Source organism: Sparus aurata, chromosome 18 (genome assembly GCF_900880675.1).
Source record: "Sparus aurata chromosome 18, fSpaAur1.1, whole genome shotgun sequence".
Lineage (NCBI taxonomy): Eukaryota > Metazoa > Chordata > Actinopteri > Spariformes > Sparidae > Sparus > Sparus aurata.
The window spans coordinates 1,386,939-1,402,193 of record NC_044204.1 but is presented as its reverse complement, the minus strand read 5'-3'; the positions used below and the strand labels follow the sequence as shown (position 1 = coordinate 1,402,193).

Below are 15,255 nucleotides of genomic sequence, written 5' to 3'. Positions count from 1 at the left end.
TTCTTTGGAAGAAAATCCACTTAAAACGGTTGAACAGCGACAGCAGCAGACGGAGGAGACAGAGCAGTCTGTGAGAGGAGCAGGGAGCAGGACGGTGGGGGCTAGAGGAGGACGGAGGGCTTCTGTCCTCCGTGGGAGGGATCTCCTTTCATTCACTTAATGCGTTTAAGATTTTTTCATGCTGATCTATGATTGGCTAAGACACGTAAAATGACGCGCTTAGGGAGGACGTCCTCCCTTACCAATCAGCAACCAGAATACAAGATTGACAGCAGGTTGGTCCAATAACAGTTCCCAAATTTAATTCTCACATTTATACAGCCGTAAACAAAAAATACTTCTATGTACCGTATTGACCCGAATATAGGACGAGGTTTTTTTCGATTAAAATTATATAAAAAAGTGGGGTCGTCTTATAATCGGGGTCTAACCGTTAACACATGCTGATAGTTGTCTGTGTCGCTACACGACCGCAACAGCAGAGGGCGCCAGCTTATTGTAGAGACGTCACTGACACTGTGGCTGCGGTTATCTGTCAATCACAGCGGAGAAGAAGAAGTGACAGGAGATGAAAAATGGAGAGACGTGGTGATTTTACGGAGCAAAGTGGATCAAGTGTGGCAAGTTAACAGACATCTGAGGCGGAGCTATGATGCTGATTTTAAGATAATGAGATCAATACAGCGGAGGCGCCACACAACTGTCAGCCAGCCAAGAAATATGGAGTTACGGAGGGTAACGTCCAAAGATGGCGGGTCCAAAAAGATCGTCTGAAAACGCTAACAGTAAGAGAAAAGCTTATCGTGGTCCTCTAAGCGGCCGCTTCCAAGAGACTGACAGGAGGGTATGTGAGTTTGTTATTGAGAGACGAATTTTGGTCTTTGTTCTTATATTCGGGTCAATACGGTATTTTGCAGCTTTCACTGCCAGCCATGCTCGGACAAGAAATATGGAGTTTTCAGCGATATTGGAATCCGTTTCAAAGGAAATATAAGCACATTTCTGAAAGAAAAAAAAACTGTTGGGAGAAATCAGAGTGAAGCAGTCAGAAAGATAATTCATAGTTTTCGTTTCGTTCGTCCTGCTGGAGGACATAACGTTAGCGGCACGACCGGGCGATTGTGATGAGTGATGAGTGTCATGTCCTGTGCTGTCGTGAAGTATGTACATTGATTGCTGTGGTAGCACAGTGGGTAGAGCAGGTGACTGGGGATCAAATCGCGGGTATGTTTTTTTGTCTTGTATATTAGCCATTTAATAAAATGTTTTTTAAAGAATTCTTGTAAGTCATTGTTTTATTGCTTAGTTTTCATTGAATATAAGAAAGTAGGGATAAGTAGTTGACTTGTATAAAATAACATGACACCGTGGGCTGGTTTTCCTCCTGTCCTCCCCAATTTTCTCCAAACACCAATCAGAGTAAAGCAAATTATAACACAATGTAAAGAAACCTATCCGGAACATTGGAAAGAAGAAACTAAAAGCCAAAGTAGATTAGAATGTTATCTGGCCCTAAACAGAGATTATGAACTACAAGCATATCTCTCTACTGTCAGAGATAGAAAGCAGAGACAGATCCTGACCAGGTACAGGCTCAGTGACCACAAACTGACAATCCAAACAGGAAGACACAAAAAATCATGGCGACCAAAAGAAAACAGAACATGTGGTCACTGTTCGACAGGTGAGGTCGAGACAGAGAAGCATGTTCTCCTACAATGTGAAAAATTCAATGAAACAAGGAACATTTATTTTGAATAATTCAGCTCTATAATCTCCGATTTCAAAGAGCTGAAAAACCAATCAAAATTAAAAATACTCCTGGGAGAAGGAGGGACAGTGAATGACCAACACACACACACATACACACTGTCTATATTGTATGTATAAATAATGTAGATCTAAATTGTTGTGAATCAATCTTGATGTTGTATATATGTTTATGTTAAATTATTGTTGCTGTCCGAAAGTTTGGACAAGATGCTTTGGCAATATTGTAGTTAAAACTTTCATGCCAGTGAAGCCCCATTGAATTGAATTTGAGTGAGTGAGTGAGAGAGAGAGAGAGAGAGAGAGAGAGAGAGAGAGAGAATGCTGCTTCTTGGCCTCCTGTAAATACTTAACGAACTGTAATTTAAGCAGCATTCAATCAATTGTAACCCCTTTCAGTTGTAGACCCCATGCAACCAACCTGCGTGGAACAAATCCTCATTCCGGTGGACCACGATGATAATGGCTACCACTACAGTCACCTTTCTTGTGTTCATGTAGATGTGTGCTGTCTTCATGTAATGTTGAACTTGTACACTCCATACTCTACTCTTGCCAATTCATTAGCAAAACCACCAAGACTGTAATTACCCTGTATAACATACATCCTTACATGTTTCCTGGTACTCTTGTAAAAGTGAGCTGTCAATAAAGTATTAACATAATACAATATCTAACTTATAAACTCCATTTTCTATTCTAGCCCATTCATAATTAACTCTCACCCCCTTTTGAGGCTGGACAACATCTAATGGGACAAGTGCAAGCGCCTATTATTGTGGTGAAGACAGGGGTACAGTGGCTGAACTAGAAAATGGTCATGACTACAGAATCTGAATTACAGTGGCAAGAGTGACTGACAGATTACCTTTGCCTCCTTTGTAGTGCTGCCATGGAAAGAACTCCATGACCGATTTCCTCGTGTTCTGTTTTGTCGTGGTGTTAAGTCTAATGTTCGTCTACATTATCTACCTCACATTGTTCATTTGGAAGTAAGAAGTTTGTGTGGAACCCAAGTTACTTGTTTTATCGTTTAAAAAGTATTACATTTTGTGTTCAAAAGCAGTAATTGTGTGTCTTTCTGTTTATTACGTCACTGCCATTTTCAGATCTTCTATCACACAGATTAAGAATTCCAATGTTTCAATTCAATTGTATTTATATAGTTTCAAATCAAAACACAGGTTAGAGAGAGGGAGGAATAAAGGGAGAGAGAGGGAGAGAGAGTAGCAAAGCAAATTCCACAAGATGCAAGATGGAGGAAATGACAAACAATGACAATATCAATGATACTAATGAAATGACAACTATAATGACAATATTACAGAGGGTGTTGAGCAGGATCATGGGGCAGAGGGTGGTTTGTACAGGTCCAGAACCTACAGCTCCAAATACCTACAGAAAGTAAGGGAAATGAGAAAGTATAAAATGGTAGGAAAGGGAAGATGTTGTAAAAGGAATTAAGAATTTCTCAATGAACACAAAGATGGTTTCTCCAGATAATATTGTTCTATTTACACTACACCACAAACATGCAGACAAAGGCAGATGATGTGGCTTCTCCAGCGTCATTTATATAAAAATTTGTGTAAGTTTTAGTTTGAATGTATGTAAAACAATAGCAGTCAGAGCATGTCATTATTCATCAATATCGCTGAGGTTCTCCTTCATAGGGATTTCCTAACTCTGTTGTAGGCTACAATAAAATAAGTAGTAACTTGTAGAAAGAATAGAAACAAAAGTGCTACATTGGCCAAATATTACTAAAGCAATAATTCTGATTTTATTGAATTTCACTGTATTGTGTGTAGTGTCAGAATTTTCAGGGGAGAATCTGAAATGTGTCAAAATGTGAAATTCCTGTCCAAAATAGACTGAAAACCATTAACAATGCAAGGGGCAAATAAGAGAAAATTCTAATTTGATGTCATATATCCTTATTATAGTTCTTTTCTCAGTGAGAAAAGAATTTGTTGTCATTCAACATTTTATCATCCCTCCCAGTTGAGCTCTGTGCACACTCTGCCTGTCACAATGCAGCACCATGAAATAAATTGATACAACTTTGGAAGAGGGCACACTAACAAAGTTTGATGTTAAAACTTTACCTTTTTCCATTTTTGGTGTCTGCTGCATCACTATAGAGTGCATCAGGCATTGGGCTCTTGTTCTCTTCCTTCTCCCTGAGTGGATATAACCTGACTCTGAAAAAACCCAAAGGAAAACAAATTACAACAAACTCCACAAAGTAATACCACAGTACTACAGTAAATTAGAAATGTCTTGAGTAAAATTGAAAGACCAGTATTGGGGTTGATTCAGACAAATGAATTTGATCCAAATCTAGTCCTTTGTTGATTGTATTGCGTTTACCCCACCTCAGCCTGATAGCTCTGCTGCTTTCCTTTACAACTTCTTGCCAGCTTTTACAGAGAAGTAATAGAGAGCATCCTGACAGGAGGCACAACCTAGGACAGGGCAGTGGATTAAAACCACCCCAAACATGGATGGTACCCATCTATTGTTCATCAGTGTGATCAGTGATATGAGGTTCCTGTACAGAGTCCAAAAGCTATTAAAAGACAATATCTATCCCAGCAACAACATGTTCAAGGTTGGTAGAATAACCAAAAGCTGTACTTAAAGCTGGGTCCGTGGGTGGAATTCACACCTAGGTCTGAAAATCTGGAGAACTGTGGGAGACTGAATTCAAGTCTCTTTGTCCCATTGCATCCATATGTGTAATTCCAGCTTCAACAGTTCTTATCCTGAGGACTATGGGCCCCCTGGAGCATAATTATCTTCCTCAGAGGTTCCTGTTTTTCAACGTGCCTTTTAACAGTGTAATTGGATGGGCCCTGGGAACATTTAACCCACAATGTCAGTATATGATGTCTACATGATCCCACTTCTCCTTCCAAGTCACTGTTTGGGGACCTCTAAAGATGCCCCCAGAGATACCGGGGGGTATCCTGGTCTCCCCTCAAAGGTTCCTGTTTTTTTTATCAACGCTTTTGCTTCAAAACTGTGGTCAATTTCAGCACTTTTGCCTCCCATGGGCATTCTAACAATGTTGATTTCAGAGACCCCAGAGGCTAAAACCCAAAATGTCAGTATGACATGTCTATGTGACCCCACTTCTCCTTGTGAGACACTTTACAGTAACATTCTTGTCACCACCACAAGGGAGGCGTATACAACGTAGGGCTGTGATTTAAACATTTAGTGTTGCATGGTACTCACGGTGCCAAAATGTCACGGTTCCTACACAACAGTACTACCGTGGATTACTAAACTACTACCACTGAACGCGGTGCCAGTTTCCACTGTGTAGCTGGCTGCCGCTACTCCTACCGGCTGCCGTTCTCACTACAGCTGTTCTAATGTCAACAAACACACGTGGCGAATAATTTAACAAATTCATGCACATTACCAAACTCAGATTTATGTGTCTGTTATATCATGGAATGGATCTACAGATTCATTGGGAACATTACATTGATCTTCATTCGCTGTTGTTTTTTATTGACCATGACTGTTATTGTTATGCAATGTTACATAAATACTGTCAAAATAATACGTCCGTTTTTCTTTTAATGCCAGAATGGAAAACCAACAGCAGTCACAAGCTAGGGTAAGTCATTGCTTATTTTGTTTCTGTACAGCCTAAGTGACAGTAATGCATTGTATTGTAATGTACTGTAATGTACTGATGTCTTTTTACCAATGTCCATACATGTGAAATCCATTTCCAGTATGATGCACGTGAAGCCACAGATACGGCCAGACACCTCCTGTCTCTGACTTCAAGGGAAATGCCGAATGAAAGTCAGGGACATGTACAGAGTCAGGGACAGGGACAGAGTCAGCGACTCTCAGTCCAGACTGAAATGGCCAGGTAGACAGTTTTTCACCCATGTAAATTGACCACCTAAATGTGTCATGTAAATGCACATTTTCACGTTACATGTATTTTATCAGGATCAGTCTCTTCTTTTCATGTGGAGAGAACATGACCAAGTTAGGCTTTTAACACTGTACATTTTTACTACTTTTTCTACATTGTTTCTACTGTAGACATTATACTATACCTGCAATTTCACCATTAATGGTATGGGATTATTCAGGTAAAATAAATTACATTACTCTGGCTTTGCCATGATGGTAGCGCAATGATGGAGCTGCTGATTTAGGTTGTGTGGTTTAATTTGTGTATCTGTATTATTTTCTCTGGTACTTGGATGTGGTGCATGTGGCTTGACAGTCGGCTTACTTTAAGTTGGAACGAATAACATTATTTTTCTACAATCACACAGGTCTTTCCCTGGATTCTTCCGAGGCAACTTTTATGCAAGCTGGCCTGGGGAAGAGGACTGTGTCAGTAGATTCTGACATATCACATGTTGCGGTATTGTGCATGTTGAAGCAAGTACATTGCCTAACTGCCTGTGTCATCAAGGGTTCTGTGCAATGCCTTTCATATACTGAAATTTCTCCCTCAAAAAATATTTCATTTTAATGTAGTTGTCCAGTTTATTGGTGAAGACATTCCCCAGGATGACACAGCTCCAGGACAGGTGGCTCCTTTTTAAAGCAGCAGGTACATAATTACTGTACTTAAAATGAAACTTCTTTTATGTTTGCTAGAAAGGTAGAAATGGAAGGAGGAAACTTTCAGTTATTCCTTTAGAGGCTGAGGGCTACACTGGGGCCATATTAAGAAGTGCTTCAGGGGGAGGGAAGTTTGTCCTGTACATTGTTCCCCTTCAGGACGAACTTGACTCTCTCTCACTCTGACTCTCCCTGCTAGTGCTCCTGAGTTTGCCCTCATGCCAAAGGCTAGCTGCAAGGATTGCAACACAATGATGCTTCTGCAGAGGCTGGCACTCCATGTTGACCAGTGTAGCCCTGAAACACAGGGGAAATGTCTTACTGTTAATTATCAAAGTTAGTACAAGTTTAATATGTGTGTATCTTGACTGTTTGAGCCATCTTTAAGCTGTGAACCAAATATAGTTTATGTTGTAACAAATATGAATATATATGTCTGTTGAATAGACTGAATGACAGTGGCACAGTAGTCTGCTAAAAGTTACTGTTGAAAGTTTTTAACACCCCTAGTTTAGCTCTGACATAATATTAAAGAGCTGTTATTGCACCTGTTTTGTTTCACATCTAGGATGAAGATTTGATGTTTGTTGACCAATCTACATCTGGATCTGCCTCATCAACCTGTGAAGATCACAGCCATCAACAAGTAGAGAACTTTTTTTTTTACTGTACTACTTTCACTGTTTTACTGTTTTGATGATAAGAATTTGCCTGTAGCTTTTTGCTCAGGTTGTTAATTCATATGCCGGCATGCAGAAAGAGGTCCAATGCCCTATTTGCAACAACGCCTTCCCTGCCTCAGATGTAGAGGTTCATGCAAGTTTTTGTGGACGCAGGTAATTGTTTTTGGTCATCTGACATTTTTTTCCTACTCTGTAGATACATTTATAAGTTTGTATGTGTCATGTGAAATGTTGCATTTATTATTTTTTGAGACTTGGAAGGCCAGATGTCTGGTTTGTACACTAATTTTGACAGCATATTATCTATGAAGATAAATAATGATTGCCTTTATTGTTATAGTCCTGAGGACAGAGTCTGTAAAGGAGACACACTTCACTTCACAATCAATAAGTGATTCAAATGCATTTTTTTTTTTTTTGATCTGAATCATTATGGCATTGCCATTTTACATTAAATGATATAATGCCTTGTATCTCTTAACTGAAATACCCTTGTTGCATTTAATCAAATAAAACACCTTTAACAATTTGGCATTCTTCTTCTTCTCCAAAAAAAACAAAACAAAACAACAACAACCATGTAATCACTGCGGTCACGCCAGCCGTCTCTTGTTTTTACGTAGTCAAGCCAGCCGCTCCAACATTTTAAGTGCGCCCTTATTACAGACTTTATGGCAAACGGGAAACAGAAGCAAGTGGGAAAGTCAGCGCTAACTTACGAGACCGTGTGGGAACTTCTGGTTCACAAAAAAAAAACCTTTGTGTTAAATGTATTAAGATTTTATTGTGTAAAATATGAGAACTACAATAAAAATTCACAAGACTTATGAGGGCAAGTAAAATGCAATCAAGCAGGTGCGCATCATACAGAAAGCCCAAATCAACTGTCCTACACTGATTCTGAGCCAGTAGGTCACATGACCGGGGAGTTATTGAGCTCTGATGCTCATATTTACATTCTGACAGGTATTACAAATTCATAAAAAATGTGAAATGTGTTCAAATGCAATAAAAAAGGTGTGCCTCATAGAGTAGGCTTAGATCTACTGTCCTACACTGATTCTGAGCCAGTAGGTCACATGACCGAGGAGTTATTGAGCTCTGATGCTCATATTTATATTCTGACAGGTATTACAAATTCATAAAAAATATGAAATGTGTTCAAATGCAATAAAAAAGGTGTGCCTCATAGAGCAGGCTTAGATCTACTGTCCAACACTGATTCTGAGCCAGTAGGTCACATGACTGAGGAGTTATTGAGCTCTGATGCTCATATTTATATTCTGACAGGTATTACAAATTCATAAAAAATATGAAATGTGTTCAAATGCAATAAAAAAAAGGTGTGCCTCATAGAGCAGGCTTAGATCTACTGTCCTACACTGATTCTGAGCCAGTAGGTCACATGACCGAGGAGTTATTGAGCTCTGATGCTCATATTTACATTCTGACAGGTATTACAAATTCATAAAAAATATGCAATGTGTTCAAATGCAATAAAAAAAGGTGTGCCTCATAGAACAGGCTTAGATCTACTGTCCTACACTGATTCTGAGCCAGTAGGTCACATGACCGAGGAGTTATTGAGCTCTGATGCTCATATTTACATTCTGACAGGTATTACAAATTCATAAAAAATATGAAATGTGTTCAAATGCAATAAAAAAAGGTGTGCCTCATAGAGCAGGCTTAGATCTACTGTCCTACACTGATTCTGAGCCAGTAGGTCACATGACCGAGGAGTTATTGAGCTCTGATGCTCATATTTACATTCTGACAGGTATTACAAATTCATACAAAATATTACCGGTAAATGTGTTCAAATGCAATGCTAACATGGCATGTAAGTTATTGAGCTATTTAGCTACATTTTGACATATGCCTACATTCAAGAATTAATTTAAAAAATATGAAAGGTGTTCAAATGTGAAAAAGATTCTCAAAACTAAAAATCCTCATATTTGGGTGCTTACCCTATAAAAAGTAAACGAAAAAGGGGTGCCTGAGTAGCCAATAGACTCAAGCCATGCCGCAAGTGCCGCTCAATCTCCAGGGGCCAGTTGTTCAAAACATTTAATCTGGATCAAAATGATCCAGATTTGGAAATCCCATTTTTTGCTATCCAGGATCAGGTTATCCGTTTTACTTTTATGCCGGTTTTTCAAAGCAACATTGGATTGGATCACCTTAATCCAGATACACTGTTTTCAAGATTACCAAATCCGGATTACCAGTGCTCTAAACCAACCGATCGGATGGCATAATATTAGGAGAAGGGCCTATCCACTCCTACCATGGCTGATGACTCCTTTTCTTGCAGCAACCACACCTGCGCAGGCACGCTTCAACACTGTTCATTGCAAAACAAGATGTGCAATCGAGTGTTTAAATGGAGTTCTGAAGAGACGCTTTGCATGCCTTAACTACTTGCGAGTGAAGCCAGAGGGAGCATGCAACATAATACTTGAATGTATTGTCCTGCACAACATCGCTACCATCCGCAATGTCCCTCTCCGTGATGATGTTTATGATGCACCTGAGCCTGTTGAAGAACCAGACCAACCTCTGGTGTTCTGTCAGAATGAGGGACTGACTGGCCGTGTAGTAGGGGATGCAATTCTTAGAAAATTTTTTTGACAGGTTCATCTCTGATGATTGTTTCTTTGAAATTAATATACAGTGATGAATGACAGAAAAATTAAAAATATTATTTCTGTTTGTCATTAAAATCTGTTTGGGGGAATTGTTTCATGGGGACAAGATTATTTTTATTTTTATTTTATTTTTACTTTACTATACTGAACGGCTTAATTGGTAGCCTACGTCTACTTTATCTACTTTATCACTGTAACTGTTAAACAACTGTAGTGCAAAATATAAGTAAATGTATTTAAACTAAATGATTAAAATGTATTATTTGATCAATTTTAAAGTTTTACTACATTTTCTTCCTGAAATCCACCTTGAAATCCTACCTCCTGTTGGGATCAGGATAATAATGTTTTTTTGGATCAAAGTTATCCAAATCCTTCTGAAACGTTTTGAACAACACAAACTGAAGGTTTGATCCAGATTCAAACTAGGATTGGATTCTGTGATCTAATGCGTTTTCAGAATCTTTCTTTCCCTTTTGAACAACCCATTTTCAAGATTTGAGCCAATCCGATAACCAAATTCCGATCGGATTACCTTTGAACAACTGGCCCCTGAACATCCGGTTGGAGTGATGAAAAGACGCATGGCACATGTGTGAGTTCAGCAATGGGTCGATTGAAAAAAGGTAGAACAAAGAAGAGCCAAGACCTCTGGCAGTTAGCTGGAGGTCGTGATGCTCTGTTAAAGAAATTCATCCAACACAAATTGTCAGACAGTGCCACAGCAGAGCAGTGGATGGCAGTCACGGTGGATGTGTTTAAAACAAGTAACCCGAAATTCGTCAAGTGGATAAAAGTTATATGGGCGGACAACAGAAGAGGACTAAAAGCGGTGGTACTTGAAGGTAGGTCACGGCTAAAAGATAATTCTTGCTTGCACAGAGATAGAGCAGAGATCGAGCAATGATACTGAGGACCAGGGTTTCCGCTAGAAAAAATTGGCACCGGACAACGTGACCGGTAGGTTTTCAATTTACCTGACAAATGTTTGAAATTCCGGTCAAATACCTATCTGAATTTATTGAGCTTAAAATGATAAATGATGTGCAGGATATATAAGAATGATATCAAAGCATGTCAATTTATAATCCTTTTTTTGTTCAAAAGTATAGCCTGTATAAAATAAAATGTGTGCCGTCAATTAACTCACGTGCATAACTTCTAAAATAAATATTGCACACTGTGCTCTTTTACCATGAACAAAAAGAAACTGAAGGCCTGTTCTTAGATAAAACAATTTGCAAACAAAAAAAAACACATCTAGACTGTCTCATATCATTTTAATAAGGCAGTGTGCAACTTGAATTAAAAAAAGACCGTTATGCTGCCATATGCTGAACCCTAACGTGTGGTGTCGGGCTTTTTTTTTCTTTTTCTTTTTTAGTTTTTTTAGGTTTTTTTTTATTTTTTTTTTTTTAGGTTTTTTTAGTTTTCAGACCTGTGCTGCATGCCTTCATCTCTCAGAGGGCCAGTTGTTCAAAACATTTAATCTGGATCAAAATTATCTGGATTTGGAAATCCCATTTTTTGCTCTCCAGGATCAGATAATCCGTCTTACTTTTATACCGGTTTTTCAAAGCAACATTGGATTGGATCACCCTGATCCAGATACACAGTTTTCAAGATTACCAAATCCGGATTACCAGTGCTCTAAACCAACTGATTGGATGGCATAATATTAGGAGAAGGGCCTATCCACTCCTACCATGGCTGATGACTCCTTTACTTGCAGCAACCACACCTGCGCAGGCACGCTTCAACACTGCTCATTGCAAAACAAGATGTGCAATTGAGCATTTAAATCTTCTGAAGAGACGCTTTGCATGCCTTAACTACTTATGAGTGGAACGACAGGGAGCATGCGACATAATACTTGCGTGTATTGTCCTGCACAGTATCGCTACCAGGCACAATGTCCCTCTCTGTGATGATGTTTATGATGCACCTGAGCCTGTTGAAGAACCAGACCAACCTCTGGCAGAATGAGGGACTGACTGGCCGTGTAGTAGGGGATGCAATTGTTAGAAATTTTTTTGACAGGTTCATCTCTGATGATTGTTTCTTTGAAATTAATATACAGTGATGAATGACAGAAAAATGTAACATATTATTAGGGCCCGAGCAGGGAACCTGCGAGGTCCCTATTGTAATCGTAATGATTATTATCAGGGCCCGAGCAGGGAACCTGCTAGGACCCTATTGTAATTAGGGCCCGAGCAGGGAACCTGCGAGGTCCCTATTGTAATCGTAATGATTATTATTAGGGCCCGAGCAGGTCATCGACCTGTGAGGTCCCTATTGTAATTGGAAGAATTATTAGGGCCCGAGCAGGTAGACCTGCAAGGTCCCTATTGTTATTGGAAGGACAGAAATTTTCTTCTCCAAGTTTGAATGCAGTTTTGGATGCCTGAACATACCCAAAAACTCACCAAATTTGGAATATATGTTACATCTGGCGAAAATTGCGATCCTGCATTGTCATTGGGCGTGGTCGTGACCTGCGGGCTCTGTAGCGCCCCCTAATGTTCATCCCCGCCTCCCACAAGTGCGTAGAAGAACGCAATTCAATACGCAGATTCCTCATGAGCGGATGCACAAAAAAGTCTGGGGGGACCATACTGTCACTCCAACAGGAAGTCAGCTATTTAGATGTGTGGCGGCGTTTTTGTCCAATTCATGCCTACTTTGAAAATTATCTTGTCCTAGAGCTTAAACACAACAGTCTTCAAATTAACTCAGTAATTTTCTTCATACCTTGAAGAACAAAAGTTATTGAAATCATTCAGCTGCGCCAAACTTTAGTGGGCGGTGCGGTGGAAACCAATTTTTCCTCACGCCATCAAGCATCGAGGCTTTATAACTTAAACATACAATGTCCTATCCACACCAAACTGCTTGTAACTGTCGAGGCTGTCTCCCTGAACAAATTTCAGCATCAATACTTAGTCTGGCATTTTGCTTTTGGCCGCCATGTTGAAATATTACCAATCTTCGTACTTAAATTATCTCCTCCTACAGATGTAACACCACCGACTTCAAAGTCACTCAGTAGCATCCTCTGACCTTGAAGATGAAAAGTTATTAAAATCTTTATCCTACGTCATACCTGCTGGCCACAGTGGAGCGGGCAATTCGAATCCTTCGCCGTGAAGCATCGTGTCCTCATAATTTCTTCATACAATGTCTTATCTCGGTCAAATCTCTCAGGAATGCAGAGGGAGTCGCCCTGATGAGACCTGTGTAGTCATGGGGCGTGGCCGTGACGCTTGGGCTCTGTAGCGCCCCCTATTGTGATGCCCCGCCTCCTACTTGTAACACAGAAGGACGAAAATTGGTACGCATATTCATCATGACCAGACGCAAGGAAAACCCATTTGGATGCATACTCTCAGTCCAATAGGAAGTCAGTTATTTTGAAATTTGGCCGCATTTTTGACAAATTCATGCCTAATTTGAAAATTATCTTGTCCTAGAGCTTAAACACCACAATCTTCAAATTAACTCAGTAATTTTCTTAATGCCTTGAAGAACAAAAGTTATTAAAATCGTTCAGCTGTGCCAAGGTTTAGTGGGCGGTGCGGTGGAAACCATTTTGTCCTCACGCCGTCAAGCATCGAGGCTTCATAACTTCAACATACAATTTCCTATCCACACCAAACTGCTTGTAACTGTAGAGACTGTATCCCCGAACGAATTTCAGCATTAATACTTAGTCTGCCATTTTGCTTTTGGCCGCCATGTTGAATTATGCCAATCTTTGTACGTAAATTATCTCCTCCTACAGATGTAACACCACCGACTTCAAAGTCACTCAGTAGCATCCTCTGACCTTGAAAATGAAAAGTTATTAAAATCTTTATCCTAAGTCATACCTGCTGGCAGTTGTGGAGCCTGCCATAACAATCCTTCGTCATGAAGCATCAAGTGCTGATATCTCCTTCATACTATTTCCTAGCTCGGCCAAATCTAGAGGGAATCTAGAGGGAGTGGCCCTGAATAGATCTGTGCATCAATACTGTGTCATATCCATAGCGCCACCCACTGGAAACATTAAGCAAGTTTTATTTCAGGCAATTTGGGCGTCCTACATGCATGTACATGAATGAAATGAGGCACGCATGTGTGTCATGACAAGACGCACAAATGACTCATTTACACCCACACTCTCAGTCAAACAGGAAGTGGTCAATTTTGCTTAGAAGCACATGAATTGATGGTGTAGGTGATGCAAGTCGCCACTAGATGGCACTGTTGTCTTTCAAGGCACATGTATCATATTCATCAGATTTTATTGAAACTTTAAAAGGTGGCAGCATGCACTTCTTGGGATAAAAACTAGTAAACAAAGCAGAACTTAGATCAAAAGCTTGACACTGATAGACAGCCATGAATACATTTTTGAAAGAGGGCAAGTGAAGCATTATTCTGCACTTATTATGTGCAGTGATGACAAACATAGTCAGATGTACATGGCATTTGCAGGTAGTTTTGTCTGAATTGCACGTTACAACAGGGCATATTTGAATGGTAATGGGTTGAGCCACATAATGGATAAGTGAGTGGTAGTGAGCCACAGCACACAATTTTCAAATAAGCCAATTTGCTAAGAATGCCATTTGCGTGTTGTGTCTGCCCTGTCAATGTGGCACACAACAAGATGTGTGTAGTTGTGATTCTGCCCAACTCTTCCGCTCCTCCTTGAACCGGCACCTTATCGTGGTGGAGGGGTTTGAGCACCCGAATGATCCTAGGAGCTATGTTGTCCGGGGCTTAATGCCCCTGGTAGGGTCTCCCAAGGCAAACAGGTCCTAGGTGACGGGTCAGACTAAGATCGGTTCACTCGCCCCTGATGAATAAAACAAGACCAAGGACGTGCACGTCGCCCGGATCGGCGTCACCGGGGCCCCACCCTGGAGCCAGGCCTGGGGTTGGGGCTCGCAGGCGAGCGCCTGGTGGCCGGGTCTCTGCCCACGGGACCCGGCCGGGCGCAGCCCGAACGAGCAACGTGGGCCCGCCCTCCCGTGGGCTCACCACTCGCGGGAGGGTTCAGACGGGGCCGGTGCAGAGGGATATGGGTGGCGGTCGTGGGCGGGGGCCCCGGCGGCCCAATCCCCGGATGGTGACTCTAGCCATGGGGACATGGAATGTCACCTCACTGGGGGGGAAAGAGCCTGAGCTGGTGCGGGAGGTTGAGCGGTACCGGCTAGAAATAGTCGGGCTCACCTCCACGCACAGCCTGGGCTCTGGAACCCAACTCCTTGAGAGAGGCTGGACTCTCTTCTACTCTGGAGTTGCCCGCGGCGAGAGGCGGCGAGCTGGTGTGGGCTTGCTTATAGCCCCCCAGCTCAGCTGCCATGTGTTGGAGTTCTCCCCGGTGAACGAGAGGGTCGTTTCCCTGCGCCTTCGGGTTGGGGATAGGGCTCTCACCGTTGTCTCGGCTTATGGGCCGAACAGCGGTGCAGAGTACCCGGCCTTCTTGGAGTCCCTGGGAGGGGTACTGGAGAGTGCTCCAACCGGGGACTCCGTCGTTCTCCTGG

At 41.2% G+C, this 15,255-nt stretch overlaps 1 long non-coding RNA gene across 2 annotated transcripts; it reads left to right on the top strand.

Moving 5' to 3' along the window:
- Nucleotides 1–733: 733 nt before the first annotated feature.
- LOC115568471 (uncharacterized) lies at nt 734–7,593 on the top strand. 2 transcript variants are annotated; one of them, XR_003981403.1, is made up of 6 exons: nt 734–785; nt 5,374–5,404; nt 5,526–5,668; nt 6,087–6,370; nt 6,581–6,717; nt 6,950–7,593. It is a non-coding gene; the product is annotated as an uncharacterized LOC115568471 (long non-coding RNA). The 2 variants fall into 2 exon arrangements; XR_003981402.1 differs by lacking the exon at nt 6,581–6,717.
- The last annotated feature ends 7,662 nt before the right edge of the window (nt 7,594–15,255 follow it).